General features: G+C 48.8%; 1 protein-coding gene across 9 annotated transcripts in view; it reads left to right on the plus strand.

Moving 5' to 3' along the window:
* The window catches only part of LOC149335264 (adenosylhomocysteinase-like 1), a 266,601-nt gene that overhangs the window by 231,226 nt on the left and 21,064 nt on the right, over positions 1–14,311 (plus strand). The window contains exon 1 of one of the 9 annotated variants that reach the window (XM_089551932.1): positions 1,805–1,970. The exons of the other annotated variants lie outside the window; for them this stretch is intronic. The gene's annotated coding sequence lies outside the window, so the exon portion shown is untranslated. Of the gene's footprint in view, positions 1–1,804; positions 1,971–14,311 lie in introns of those variants that run through there. 9 annotated transcript variants of the gene reach the window in all.

Genomic DNA, 14,311 nt, shown 5'->3' on the forward strand with positions numbered 1-14,311 from the left:
CGTGTTCACATTCCTCCAATAGCAAAAAGGGGGATCATTTTCACTCGTTGCTGCGTGTACTACGGTGAGAGGCTGGACTCTACACTGCCGGTCTCCTATTGGCTAGACGACAGCCAGTTCAGTGACGTCACCGACGCGTAAGACACTGCCTTCCGTCGATGCATAGCTGGCCTATCTACATAGCCATTCTACGCCCTATTCCCGACGAGTACAGTCACCTCACGACCGACTGCGAGCTTATAGATTGGAGTCGCCGGATAGCAGAGTTTAGTAGGCTTGTACGACCTATAGCCACAACGTGAGAAGCTCCGTGATCGTACTTGTAAGTTTCTTTTCTTTTTTCGTTATAGCCGCGAGTAACCTGAGGCATGCTGAAACTTCAGTCGTTGATTAGAAGCCGTGCTGTAGCGGGCTGTTCAGTTTTGTAACGCAAAATAAGCGAGGCCATAGCCCGTGACGAAATCGATTTGCGCGGACGGTCTGTCGTGCAGAAGAAAGAGCCGAAGCCATAGCCGGGGCCAGGGGCGTACTATGCGTACCGAGGTCTATAACGTAACCGCCGTCGGCATCGTCGCTCCCGCTGCACGTTAGAGGGTTGAGGGCTCGCGCAGGAGCTCCGCTCGCGCTCTCCTGCACTGCCGGGTCCCCGTGGTCCGAACTGGGAGCGTCTATTTCGAGAAGAAGAGCGCGCCAAACATCCCGCGCCGCATCTGCTTTGCCCCCGTAAAAACTCCCCGCTACCTCGGCGTCTCGGCTCGGGCTTGTAGAAGGCGCGCCCCCGACGCCGCAGTGAGTCGGGAGTAAGTTTCGTCGTTCGAAGGTCGCGTCGCGTTCTTTCTTTCCACTGTTCTTTTTGTTCCTTCACTCTTTCTTTTTCGCCTAGACCGTTCTTTACGCGGGGATCGGTGACCTGGCCGTCGTCCGTCGTCGCTCTCGGTCGTATAGCCAGCACGTGACGCGTGGCCGACGGGCGTTATTTGGTACGTACGACAACGTTGATTCTCGAAATACCTTCGTCCCGTTTTCTCTGGCGCCTTCGTTCGTTCTCCTCGCCGCCCCATTGTTTTTGCTGGGTGGCCGCTTGGCTTTAATTTTAACGCTGTGAGTCGCTAGGGTCTCTCCTTTTTTCTTCTCCAGTTAGCGATCGGTGCTTAAAAGCGGCCGAGTGAACTCTCTTCAGGCTTTGCCTTGGCTGTCGATTTCTGTCTGGCTGAATATTCCTTGGTGGTTGCACTTCAGTGATAGTGTACTTGCGGCTGATTTCTCCCAGAGGTCTGAATTAAAGCAGCTCCCTTCTAATTTTGCAAGTTGTTATCGCAAGCTTCACACCAGACGTTTTCTTGTTTGTACAGTTGGATGAAAAATTTGTTTGAAATCTACTAATTTTATGTATTCCTCTTCTTCCTTTTCGTATATATAGTTGCAGACGCATTAAGCTGGTCTAATATCTAAGGAAAGTTGAACGCAGTAGTTATTTTGAGAGGCTATCTAAAAGAAGCAAAGGTCCAGTTGCTGTTTATGTTAGTATAAGGTCTTTTGTTCGCAACTAAGTCCAGCTGCTCTTAATCTCCTTCGTATAGTATTCTTCTCGAACAACTAAATCCAGCTGCTCCTAATTGCCTTCGTATACTATTCTTCTCTCCTGTCCGCTCAGGCGTCTCGCTTCGATTTACGATCTTCTTCAGTCTCGCTGGGGCCCCGCAAGCGACGCGAACAACGAGCTATGGCTCGAGTTGAGCGGGCTCTTCCGTGAGCGCGCTAAAACGTGAACCTTCGAGAGAGCGGTCTCGGTTTGCGCATGAAGCTATAAGATCGGTTTTCGCGCAGGACTCGCGGTCGACTTTAGGAAGCGGTCGGTATGGAAGGCGAGATAGCAGAGACGTCCCTGTCGTCCTCGACGTCGCCGTCACTGTGTGACGACGTGCGCCGGCTGGACCGCACCAACACGTTCAAGACCCGTGGCAAGTCCGGTGAGTGCTTCAAGTGATTTTGGCTGAAGCCATCCTGAATAATTTCCGCCGAAGCAAGATTTGTTCTGGGTGGTCGCTGCGCTGACTCTCGCAGAAACGCAGTAACCGTTAACGGGATAACCGCACGTCGATAGGAGAACGCGAGAATTAAGCTCAGTGTTGTTCAAACAGACACGGCAGAGAAAAAAATTAGTGGGACACTTAAGCTCCTCTTTGAGGGTACGACGCGGTAGCCTTAATGGTTATTTGCTACTTTCTTGATCAGTGCGCCTAAATACGTACACTCATTAGCATACATTAGTAGACATACTAGACACCACTGGACACTCAAGGTTTCTTTTAACCATCTTGAAGTAATGTGCCTCAATGGCATAGCGGTAGTGGATAATGGCATAGCGGTAGTGGATATTACTCGCAACCCAAGTGTCATCAATTCGATTCCCTGGTAATTAACCTAATCTTAGTTTCAGCGCAATTAAATTAATTTACATCCTTATATGTCATAACGAAATCTCAGCCATGTTAAGACCTCGTAGTCACATTTGAAGTCATGTTTTAATCATTTTTATTCCGCGGCTAATTTGTGACGTCACAACCATCTCCACCAATCCTGAATTAGTGTGAAAACGCGCACGGCATTTCATCCGAACGTCCGCTCTAACGCAGTCGCGTTAGAGGGGGGGGGGAGGTTACACCACGGAAAGCTGAAGGGACTCTTAGCGTTTCTTAACGACAGGTTCTCAAACTGAGTTGCTACTTCTCGTCCACTTCCTCTGCACCTGCTGCGCTTCTCCATTATAAAGATGGTCTATAGACAGTCTATAGACTTTTTATAGACTCTGTTGCCTTTCTGTAGATATTTATTTTTGTCTGTTCATAGTGTATGGCCATAAATCTATAGATAGTCTGTAGACTCTTCATAGCATTTGTATTACCTCACTATTCTCTGCGAGTTTTCTATAGAGAGTCTATAGACTTTATAGACAGATATCTATGGACAGTCTATAGACTGTCTAAAAATTGTTGTGTAAGGGCTGCCTGCTATGCGCCGCGTTTCCTCCGAGGGCGGCCTCTGGCGGCCATTCGTTCGGACCACTCCCAGCTTAGTCGTACGTTCCCTGCATGCGTTGTGAGATGTCTGCCGCGTTTTTTTTTTATTTCCTGAGTTGAATTCAGCTTTTAAGCATACTTAAACTGAGTACTAAGTCTCGGAAAGCTTTTTTTTAATTTCGTTTTTCGCCCACAAGTTTTATGCTACGCGAACTGCAACACAGACTCCCCGTCAACTGCCACGTGATGTACGAGGTTTACGAATGACGCGCAACCTCGTACATCACGTATATGCAGATCATCATCGTACATACTGATCTTCATAGCGAAGGTCTGTATTCAAAGCATGAGTAAAATGCTATTAGGATTATGTCTATTAAGCTTCTTACACTGTCTCCCTCGGTGAGTAATCTAGCTACGCGAAAAAAAAAAGCGTCCAGTTATTAATCTACGCTCTGTCTGTCGACAGCGATGATCTCCGTCCTAAATTCCATCGCTGACACGCTAATCTCTCCGCTTCTCCGAAAGAACGGGCAAAAGATAACAAAGCGCAGCGAAAGAAAAATTTAATTCGAATTAAGATGTCGTCGCGAAGTTCTTGAATACCAACCCCGCGTGATGCTGACTTTGCGGATTAATTCCGCGTGCGCTGTCGGCCTCCGATAAAGCTCAACTCCCTTTTTTTGTTGTTAATTACTTGTTATTCGGGTTAAGACACTCGTCTAATTAACGCTGTCCGAGACGGCCCATGCGGCGTAGTTTTACACGGTCACCTCTGTCGATCGGAAGCAGTTGGAAGTGGCCGAGCGTGCGTAAGCACACTTCAAGAGGAGGATTCCGCGAGCCGTTCTTGACCCGAAACCAATCTCCGCTGAGAGAGCGGACGGGAGAGGATGGGGATGAGAGAGGCGGAGGACAAATCGGGCTGATGTCAGCACCCGCTGACGCTGCCGTGGCTGCCGCCGAAAAGGATTAGGAGAGGGGGTCGCTTAATGCAAATGCCATCGTGTCGGAGGTGCAGTAACGGTGCAACGGTGCAACACCGTCCCGGTGTAGTGGAGCACTTCCCTGGCAGGTGTACCCGCGTGATACCGCGCGGGCGTTGTCGAAGCTGGAGATGGTGGTCGAACCACTTGTGATTATAGTAGCTTTCTAGCGTCCCTTGACGCGCTGGTTCCCAGTTGTCCCCTATAATCTTCGACAGTCTCCCTGTAATTTTCCCTCATATTCTCGAACAGTTCCAAAGTAGTCACATGTTCATGCCACTCACTATGTCACAAACGGTCGTCGCATGGGCCGTTGTCGCACAGGTCGTCATCACTTATGCCATTGCGGCTTAAACAGTTTTCCCAGAGGCCGTTGTCACAAATGGGGGGGGGGGATTCAGGATTCAGATTATTTGCAGGATGGCCAGATTGGCTTTAGCTTCTAACACACTGCACTGTACTAATCGAAATCAATGTCTTCTTAACGCACACAGACGATGCAATGGCTGGCGTGCAAGCAATTTGCGAGCTTCTGCCTTGTCTACCTAATTGTGTCGCCTGACAGTAATTCCCTCCGCTACCCCCTTGCCCTCTCACCACCCGCGTCTGGATCGGCATTCTTCAGAGAGCTTTGTACGCTCGTCAGCGCGTGTAAGTGTACGTGCGAGCAAATCTGAGCGATCTGCGTTCCAGAGAGTTTCTGCGAGCTTATAGCCGCTTGCGCCGTTTAGTTAGGTGCAACTATAGGGTGCGCACTTATACTGTGCCTTACCCATTCGTGCGCAAGATAGGACGGGCAGTTCACGAACCCGTACACATTCCGCTCAGCTAGAAGGAGTGGATGCTGACGTTTAGCCTATCGCAGCGCAGCTTTCTGTTTGTCCCGCCTAAGCGGGCCAAGCTTAGATTTGGCAAACCCCTTCCCCGTGAAGGTCAATCGTTGTGAATCTCATTTCAGTATTGGCTGTGCTAATCTGGGTTCACAACCCACCTGAATAGCAAGAGGTTACAGCACCGGCGGAAATAAGTCTTAATCGTTATCTTTAAATGACTTGTGGCTGCACTTATTCAAAGCTTGGGGGCTGCGGAATATTTGCGCGGTCATTCAGAAAGTACCGTCTTTGTCAAAAGTAACCAGGCTTCATGGTTTGCTTCTAGCTTGTATAGGGGAGCTCTTGTGGCTTTCCTAAAGAACAAAATGTGTTGGAAGGTAAAAAGACACCCAGTCCTTACCTCTAACAACCCTTTGAGCTTCAGGGAAGCTCTAAGGGCTCCACTGTACGAGCTAGAAGCAAACCATGCAGCCTGGTTACGTTTGACAAAGACTGTACATGTTGCGTTACCTCGCACCGAAAACCTACTTCCAATGCAAAACTGGGAGCATTTTTTTATATATCTAAATGCGTGCTGCATGCAACTACGGCGCGCGGCGTTTAAACAATGCGTGTCGAGTTTGCGCCGGAGAGTGACTACGGGTTTGGTGAAGCGGGAATGCGCTCAGGTTGTAAGTTCACTCGGCCCCGGGTCCCTGTCGAGGTTGGGTTGGTAGCTCGTAATCCTCTGGACGAGCAAGCCCGGTCGGATGCGCTCGATGTAAACTGAACTAAACCTGCGCGTGACGCTAACTAGTTAACTGGCGCCGACCTTTCTACGCTTAGTACAGAGGTCGCTGGCAGGGATTATACCCTTATCTCGCGGGCTCAGTCGAGTGGCTGTGTAGGCGTGTGAAGTGTAGTGCGAGGGGGCCCCGTGGTGGAAGGTAATTTTAGTCTTTGAATAGAGAGTAAAAATTGGTGGAAGTTAGGGCGGGAAAGGAGGCTAATAGCGAGGACGAAGCGGGGGCGATGCAGGAAGAAACAGAACGTTCGTTCGAGCCGCGACTCAAAACTTGTAATAGTCATCATCATCATGATCATCCTGACTGCTACTACTTCAGGGCAATGGCCACTCCCATGTCTCTCCCATTAACCCTCTCTTTTGCCAGTTGCGGCCACCGTATCCCTTCAAACTTCTTAATCTCATCCGCCCGCCTAACTTTGTGGCGCCCCCTGCTACGCTTGCCTTCTTAAAATTTAATCATGTTGCGCTTAAAGGCCAACTCCGTGATTTTTTTTTTTGAACATTTTGAGTTGATAATCGCATCACAATCCTCAGAGGCCCCTTCCTCCGGTACAAAAACTCTTTTACAAAATACCAAGTAGTAGTATTTAAGAACAGAAAAAAAAAAACGGGAAACCGGAACTGGGTTTCGATTAAACGATGACGTCACTGTCACTATCACAAAACCTATTGTGTGTGCATTGATTGGCCAAACTAGCGACTGTAATTAAGAGCTTGGGTCGTTATTTGTCTGGAATGACCAAAAGCCAGCTGGAAATTTTGTCTTTCAGCAAACGTAGAGCAAATATCGACGGCCGTGCATTCAATGACGTCACACACGCAAGTTTGCCCGTAGGAATATCCCCGATTGAGGCCAATAATTGGGAAATTTCAAGATTCGTTTCTGCAGCAATGAAATACTGCCCCGCTACAAAGTTTGTCACAAAGGACCATAAAACTGCGGAGAACATACCATGAAAATTTGAGTAAAATCAGAGCGGGTAGAAAAAAATAGAGGGGCTGTTTTTTGTCGGAAGCACGCCGCAACCATGCCGGTGTCTGTAACCTCCGTCATCTAAAATCCGGTGGTTTCAACGTTCGCATTCATTTTGTTCGCTTTTACCTGCGCACGATACCCAATAAATATATGAGGTTGTGTTAACGCTACTTATACACCCTGATTGAGGGAGGTGGCGCTCCGATCTCTTCTTCGATTTCTGGTCGTCGCGGCAATGTGGCCACGTATGCAGTGAATTCCGCTCTCATCATCATCAGCCTAACCACACCCACTGTAGGACTAAGGGGAAAACCCACAGAACTCCAACTAGTCCTGTCTTGAGCCAACTACGGCAATAGCTATAGCAATGTGAACGCAGACTTAGGCACTATGTGGCCAAGCAAATAAGGATAAAAGAACTCTCGCTGTCAGAGAAGGCACAAGGCCCTGAGAACATCGTAAGAGCATACCGCATCCTTTCTGGCATATAAGGCACCAAAATCCTAGTACTTGGCGTGCACTTCTCACCTTGGTGTCAGCTACGATGCGTGCGTACCCAGTACAGAAAGCACCTTACGGCAACAGTTTGAAAACAAAAACAATAGGAAAATACTGCTTGACGTTTGGCAGCCAGAGACGACATTCCTCTTGCATTAACGGCAAGTAACAGCTACAGGGACGTAACCGCTTATCCGACGGAAAAGCGCACCTGCGCGGCTAACAAGCATGTCACGGCCGCCATCTTTGACGTGTAGCCGGCTCAGGGCAAAGTGCTGCGTACGCGTGTCCTGCCATCTCCCGGCGAGGATTTGCCTGAGGGGAAAGTAAGGGGTACACTATCTAGAATGCCACTGCACCCAGAGCTTCTTGACCAGCCAATGTTTTTTTTTTTTTTTGTCATGACAGAAGTTCGCCTCGCGAATATATACGTGTAAGGTGGTATTCAGGCCCGACGCCAGTAACGAACTACGGGTGCCAGTAGTGCCAGAAAGACGCGTACTGCATTTTTTCTATTACTTTTTGCCCGAGCCACATGCTTTCAGGCGTTCGTAGTCAGTCCTGCTACTTACGTGCAGTGGTATATTCGAGCAAAGAGGCATGGAAATGCACTCGACGCCATTCCTTACCTGCGACAGAGTTCCGCGGACTGGTACCAACGTTTTTCAATGGAACCCATTTGATTCCCAATTGTTATGTCCCACAGATATTCAGTACTGTATTAGTACAAAGCATTTCTCGAGGCTCTAAAACACTCGGTTTACCGAGTTGTATGTTCTTGCATCTTTGCGTTTCTTAGAGAAACTTGAGTATCAGCGTCCTCTGCCGTTTTGCCCTTACTGTGTGGAAATTTATTTGGAAAGCACAGAGATACAGGATCTCGAAGACAGCCAACAAGCCCATTTTGAAACGCTATACCGAGTTAAGTAGCGAGACAAAGTGGCAGCGGTTGTTTCGAGTTTTTCAGTGGAACCCATTTGATTCCCAATTGTTCTGTCTCACAGGTATTCAGTGCTGTATTAGTACAAAGCGTTTCTCGAGACTCTAAAAATACTTTGTTTACCGAGTTGTATGTTCTTGCATCTTTGCGTTTCTGAGAGAAACTTGAGCATCAGCGTCCTCTGCTATTCTGCCCCTACTGTGTCGAAGTTTATTTGAAAAGCGCAAAGATGCGAGAACATGAAGATAGCCAACAAGCCAATTTCGAAACGCTATACCGAGTTGTATAGCGAGACAACGTGGCAGCGGTTTTTTCGAATGTAAGGCCCCTGCCTTCTCTTATCGAGAGATAATAAGAACTTGAGACACCGCTATGCTTCACTGAATTCTTGGTAAGACTGCACTGAATTTCTGATAGGGTGGAACTTGAGACTCTGCGCCTCTGCACTGAATTCTTGGTAAGGCTACACTGAATTTCTGATTGGGTGCGCGTCTATAGATCCGCGCCAAACACGCGGGAAATCGAAAATAGGACTGCCTATAAGGGTGTATTGGTCTGTAACACGAGCGCCAAATACGCCGGGAACATGGGAGAACAGGACTACACCATCTCGCATCGCCCGGATCCGCCTCATTCATTTATTTTTGTTCGATTCCTCTATATCTAGATCCGCATGCAGCTTGTGTTTTTTTTCTTCTTTCCCTTTGTTTCTCAGCGATGAAGATTGTTTCTCTGCAGCCGAGCCACTTGTCTCGGACGAGAAGTGGTCTGTCCGAAGAGACTCGCGCGGGTTGTGAAGAGGCGGGGAAGCATCTCCTGCTGCCATAGCTTCGCACTGCTCGACTGCTTCGACTCATGTAGCTTTTGGTCCCTGGGGGGAAGCTCGCTTGCTTCGTTTTCTGGCTGCATCACACTCGGAGTTGAGTTAGTCACGTTCGAGGCTCCCGGTACCGGTCGGTGGCGGGGGCAGTATTGTGCATTATATATTATAATTGTGCAGGTACTTTTTAGAGTTATCAAGTGTTTACTTTTTCCTTGGCTGGCGTTCTAATTAAAAAAAGGCCTGAGGGCAGGCGGAACGCAGTTTGTAGAATCAGTAAGGAAAAAAAAAATCACGGACAGCAAAATGAGATCTTAGCCGGGGGGAAGCACAATACTAGCGCAGGTTGATTTGCGTTCGCAGGCGCGAATACTTTCGTTTGGAAGTTTTAGGCAACCTCGCTTGTATATCCCTCTCGAGGAGGCGATATGTTCGTGTTTTTGGGTTGGCATTAGAGTTATTTCGTTCGCGTTTCGTTTGTAGCTGCTAGTACGCTAAGCGACGTTCTTTACAGGTCGCTGCGTGAGTGACAATTTCGTGCCAATGCGGTGGAATTCGCATGATGATACATGACCCGCAGTCATTGTCAGGAGCGTCATCATCATCATCATCATACGAGTAGTCGTCGCTAGCCGTGTAAAGTGCTCAGCAGGTAGAGTTATGCGTGGTTTTTCTGCACTAATTAGGTGCACTGACAGAGCCAGTCGTGCTTGGTGCGAGCGCTGCTCAGTAGAGAAGGCAGCGTCAGATTGCACGTGGCGTCTGGGTTTCGGAGACACAGCCACGCAGGCCAGACAGAAAGCGAGAACCCAATACCTCGCCGGGGGAAGCAGCAGCTGAAACGAGTCTCCGTCGCGATCGCTTTCTGCACCGGTCTTTGGACTTCACCGGGCGCAGAGGGCGTTTACGCGGGCGAAGGACATGGTGCGAGGAGGCTTGCAAACGGATCGCCACTACGGATCGCATGCCGATAGCGCCCTCTGTGGGAAAGTGCGAATGGGTTTTTCTCTTTATTAATTCTTGAGACGCATTTTTTCGCTTTGACATTCTTAATTATCGTCTGCTCTTCCTTTAAAAGGTGCAGTGTGATCTGCTAAGGCAATCAATCAAGCGATCAATTAATGAGAGTCAATCAGTCAACCAATCGGTCGACCGATCAGTCAGTCACAGTCAGTCACAGTCAGTCAGTCACAGTCAGTCGGTCGGTCTGTGTCAGTCAGCCGGTCGGTCGGTCTGTGTCAGTCGGTCGGTCGGTCGGTCGGTCGGTCGGTCACTGTCAGTCGGTGTCGGTCACTGTCAGTCGGTGTCGGTCACTGTCAGTCGGTGTCGGTCACTGTCAGTCGGTGTCGGTCACGGTCACTGTCAGTCGGTGTCGGTCAGGGTCACTGTCAGTCGGTGTCAGTCACGGTCACTGTCAGTCAGTCGATCAAATCATTTGAACGAACGAGCATACGAATAAACAAACAAGCGAAGTAAGCAAGTTAACTAGCTAACACAGTGTCTAAAATGAAAAACTTACTATAGCAAAGAACTACACCAACCTAAGGAAAAAGAAAGCTGTGTCATAAAACGACAAGTAAGCTGTCTCGACAACGAACTACTTCCACAGGCACTCGGGCCGTCTGGGAACACACTGTACCATCACCTAAAGAAAAATCTACGCTAACAAAACGAGCGAGAGATCAAGTGGGATGCGACTGAAACGCGAACGCATTGCTTCGCAATCGCCGTGTCTTCGAAGGACAACGGAAACGGGCTACAGTGTGAGAGCTCCTATTTGCTCGCTGTCTCCCTCTATATGGTACAAAGCGCACCGGGGCACCGATAGCGCAAAGCCCGAACAAGACGGCTTCTCGACGTCAGCTTCGCGACTTGGTGAAGTACGAACTCACGCCCCCGGAACCTCGTTAGCATTTCCGGGATGTCCCGCGAGAGCTTTGCCGGCTGAAGAAGAGGCACCCGCAAATGGACATGGCCAGAAGTGGCGTTCCGGAAACTCGCGAGCGCTTATTTTCTCCGCTACTGTACTCTTCTCGAGAGCTCCTCTCGAGCCAGTATTGGCTGTACTATATAGTCGGGCTCGGGCGAAGTCTTTGCCTTAAATCGCAGCCGATTTTGCCGCGAACGCCACGCGATATTGGCCTCTATTCCTTTTCCGTTCCTTTCGTTCCCTAGGGTTGGCGTATTCCCCTTTGTTTCGTTCCTTTCCCTGTCTCATCATTTTTTTCTTCTCCTTTATTCCCTTCGTCCTATTGTTTATTTTGTTTTAATTCCATTTCTGGCTGTTTAGTTATCGTTTTTTTTTCACTTGTATTTCTTGCTTCGTTAACCTTTCCTTCTCCTTGTACTCGTCCTTTGGTCTTTTTTCGCACCCCATTATTCTACTCTCCTTTGATCCTATTGCCATTTCTCTATTTGCTTCCTTTTCTTCCTATTTCTCTTTTCATTTGAAGAATCAAAGGAAATACACTTTCCGTTTAGCATTTCGCTCGGGTTCCTTTTACGCCGCTTCCTTTTGCCACTTTTCCTTAGATGTCTATTGCTCTCCACTCTATTTTTTGTTCATTTCTTCTTTATTCCATTGTTCGTTCTCTCTTCCTTATTTAGTTCCGTGCAGGGCGCTGTGATCAGTCAGCCAGTCACTTATACAATCTCTCTATTGAGCCACATTTTTCTCTCTGCTGGAACGCATATATCTGGGCCGCGAAAGTTCGAACTTCCGAAACGAGTCCTAACTTCTGTACCTCGTGCTCCCTCCTTTAGGTCGCGGCATTTCTTTGCTTGTATTCCTTGAAAAGCGAAAAAAGTTTGAGGGGGGTCGTATCTTATCGAGGCCTTCGGACGACGCTGTAGTGCGAATTCGATTTCTCCAAACTGAAATGTGATTGAGCCAAACGGTGCGGCGGCGATTCGAATTCAGCCCGTTGCGTCGGTCGTCCCTATCGATACGAGGAGCCGCGATTTTGCCGCGCTGTCTTTTTTTCCCAGCATCTGTAAGAAAAAATAAAAAAAGTACAACACGGACAAATCGAGAAACGAATGTGCGAAAGGAAGCCCGGCTCGGCTATAGACGTCGCTCGCATGGGTGCCGGGACCCTTCACGGTTTCGAGCTGTACGTGCGCGGGCCGGTTTGGACGTTATTTCTCGTTCTGTTTTGAGTTCGCTTTTGTACTTGTCTTCTTCGGCGCCTTTGATGTCATGCCGAAACCTGCCCGTAATATTCGCAACTATTCTCTCCGTCGGCTCGAAGGCACGGAGACAACGTGCTTTGGTTCCGTATTGCGTCCCGCAGAGCGTCGTTTACTGGGTGGGCCGGTGCATTCCAACGAAGGTTGTCCACTAGGTCTATGTCTGGTAGTCCCCCCCCCCCCCCCCCCCCCCCCCCTCTGTTCATCGTTTTTTTTTGTTGCGTTTTAAAACGTCGCATGTCGCAGCATGGTCGTCGTATAGATGCGTGCACCTAGCCACCTATAAGCGCTTAGTGGATGTTTGTTTCTTTTTTTCTTTATGTTCGTGTTCACGACTATGGGCACCGAGGGCTATACGCTTTTCTTCCTCTTTTCTTTTTCTTTAGCTTCCTTTGTTTCCTTCACCACGTGTAAGGTAGCCAGCCGGGCATTTCGCCTAGTTTTCCTAGGTTGAGGTTGTGGTTGTTGCATGGGGGGGTTAGCCTTGCGGATTACACCCGCCTTTCCCATCTTCTGCCTCTCTCTTTTTTCTGGTCCGCCTTCTGTCGCACTTCTAGAAGAATGAGCTCGATATCAAACGGCACTGAACAAACTGTCCCAGTGTTCTTCGAAATAAAAGTCATTTAAAGAACGTATGGTGAGCAACAAACGCGCTCGATAAATTAATTTGATTCAGAACAACATAACCATGACCCCTCGATCTCCCGTAGGGTATAACACTGTAAACTAAAGCGCACAAAGCCGCTGCCGCCCTGAATGGTCATTGAGGAAGCGGTCTGAATTATTATTTAGTCATTATTTGTTTTTTATCCCACTTACTCAGTGAACAGTTATATATGTCTTTAATTATTGACTTTAATTATTATTTTATAATTACTCGACCAGGAATAGTTCTTTCATTCGCGTCTGTTGCACACTTTTTGAGTGCCGTATACCGCGACTCTCTCATTCACTGCACCCTGTATCGGGCTTCTCCGGATGGATATCGCTCCAGATATTCTACATGTAATAGGGACAATCCAACAGGGAGCTAGCTATACGTCACTAGATTTTAATGAGAACATTGACAATGCGGTTGGCCAGAGTGCCCCCAGAACGAGCACGAACATCGCAGCGCCGCGCCACTTCTCATCTTCATTTTTATTCTAAGCGCTGGTGTTTCCAGCGCCTCCCGCCTTCATCGCATGTAATACGTTTCACAGCAGTTGTGTAGTAAATATAGCCTTGATTTCATCGTAATTGCAACAGTGTAGGCAGCAGTTAGTAGCCGCCGTGCTTTATGTCTTAGCTAGGACACTATCGCATTCATGCCCTGCCGGAAGTTGCTTCCGCGTGCCTAGGCAGCAGCTATCAGGTCTAGAAGGGAGGGGGGGGGGGGGGGGGGGGGTAACACTGGCGTATATAGACTGGAGAGCGCTGATCGATCATTAGCCGGCGGCCGGTCATTAACTGGCACAGAAATCGGACGGCCGCCCCGCCTCCACCCGCATTTCCGGGGCTGTCCCACTCCACTGGCTGGCAGCAGTTATCCACTCCCTCCACCCGCTTCCACTGCGTGGTCGAGCAGAGAGGAGGATGGAGAGAGGGGTTTCTGTCCGGAGGCCGCGCAACGGACAGACACAGTGTGTCCCGTTTGCCGGACACGCTTCTGTATATACCGGCAGGATATGGTATATGCATGCCCTTTCTCCCGGCCGTCTCTCACTCGGTGGCATTGATTGCTTCGCGTATGCGGGTCGCTGTGTCCTCCTCGTGTTCGTCCTTGGATGCCCTGCCTCGTGGCGTGGAACGACGGCCCCTGTGCCCGGTCCTCTCGCTCGGAAGATCTATTGCGCTGCTGTTGCTTCGCGGTTCGCGTTAGAGAGGTGCTGGTAGGAAGATTGGGGGTTCTTTTAGATTCGCGGTAGAGAAATGCTGGCAGGGAGGTTGTTTTGAGTTGAAGACGCACTTCTGCTACATTTCAGCCCCCCCCCCCCCCCTTTTTTTTTGTATTTTCATACTGATTCCTTCCACTTGAGGAGTGCACGACTTTCATTGCATTTCAGATGTAAGTGGTAAACTTCCTGGCCGCCGCATTTCAACACGTCCGAGACATTGGTATATCTCCTTGCACTTCTGCGATTTTCTCTTTAAATTGCCGTAATATGTCTATCCACTTTTTCTGGCGCCTGACTTGCACGCACACACTGAAAAAATGATTGAATGTAATGCTCGGTAAAAGTTTTTTTGGTTCGGTAATCATCGCAAATATTAATTATATGT

The sequence above is a fragment of the Amblyomma mixtum genome, chromosome 7, assembly GCF_055824585.1.
Source record: "Amblyomma mixtum isolate Tamu chromosome 7, ASM5582458v1, whole genome shotgun sequence".
In the NCBI taxonomy this organism is placed as follows: Eukaryota; Metazoa; Arthropoda; class Arachnida; order Ixodida; family Ixodidae; genus Amblyomma; species Amblyomma mixtum.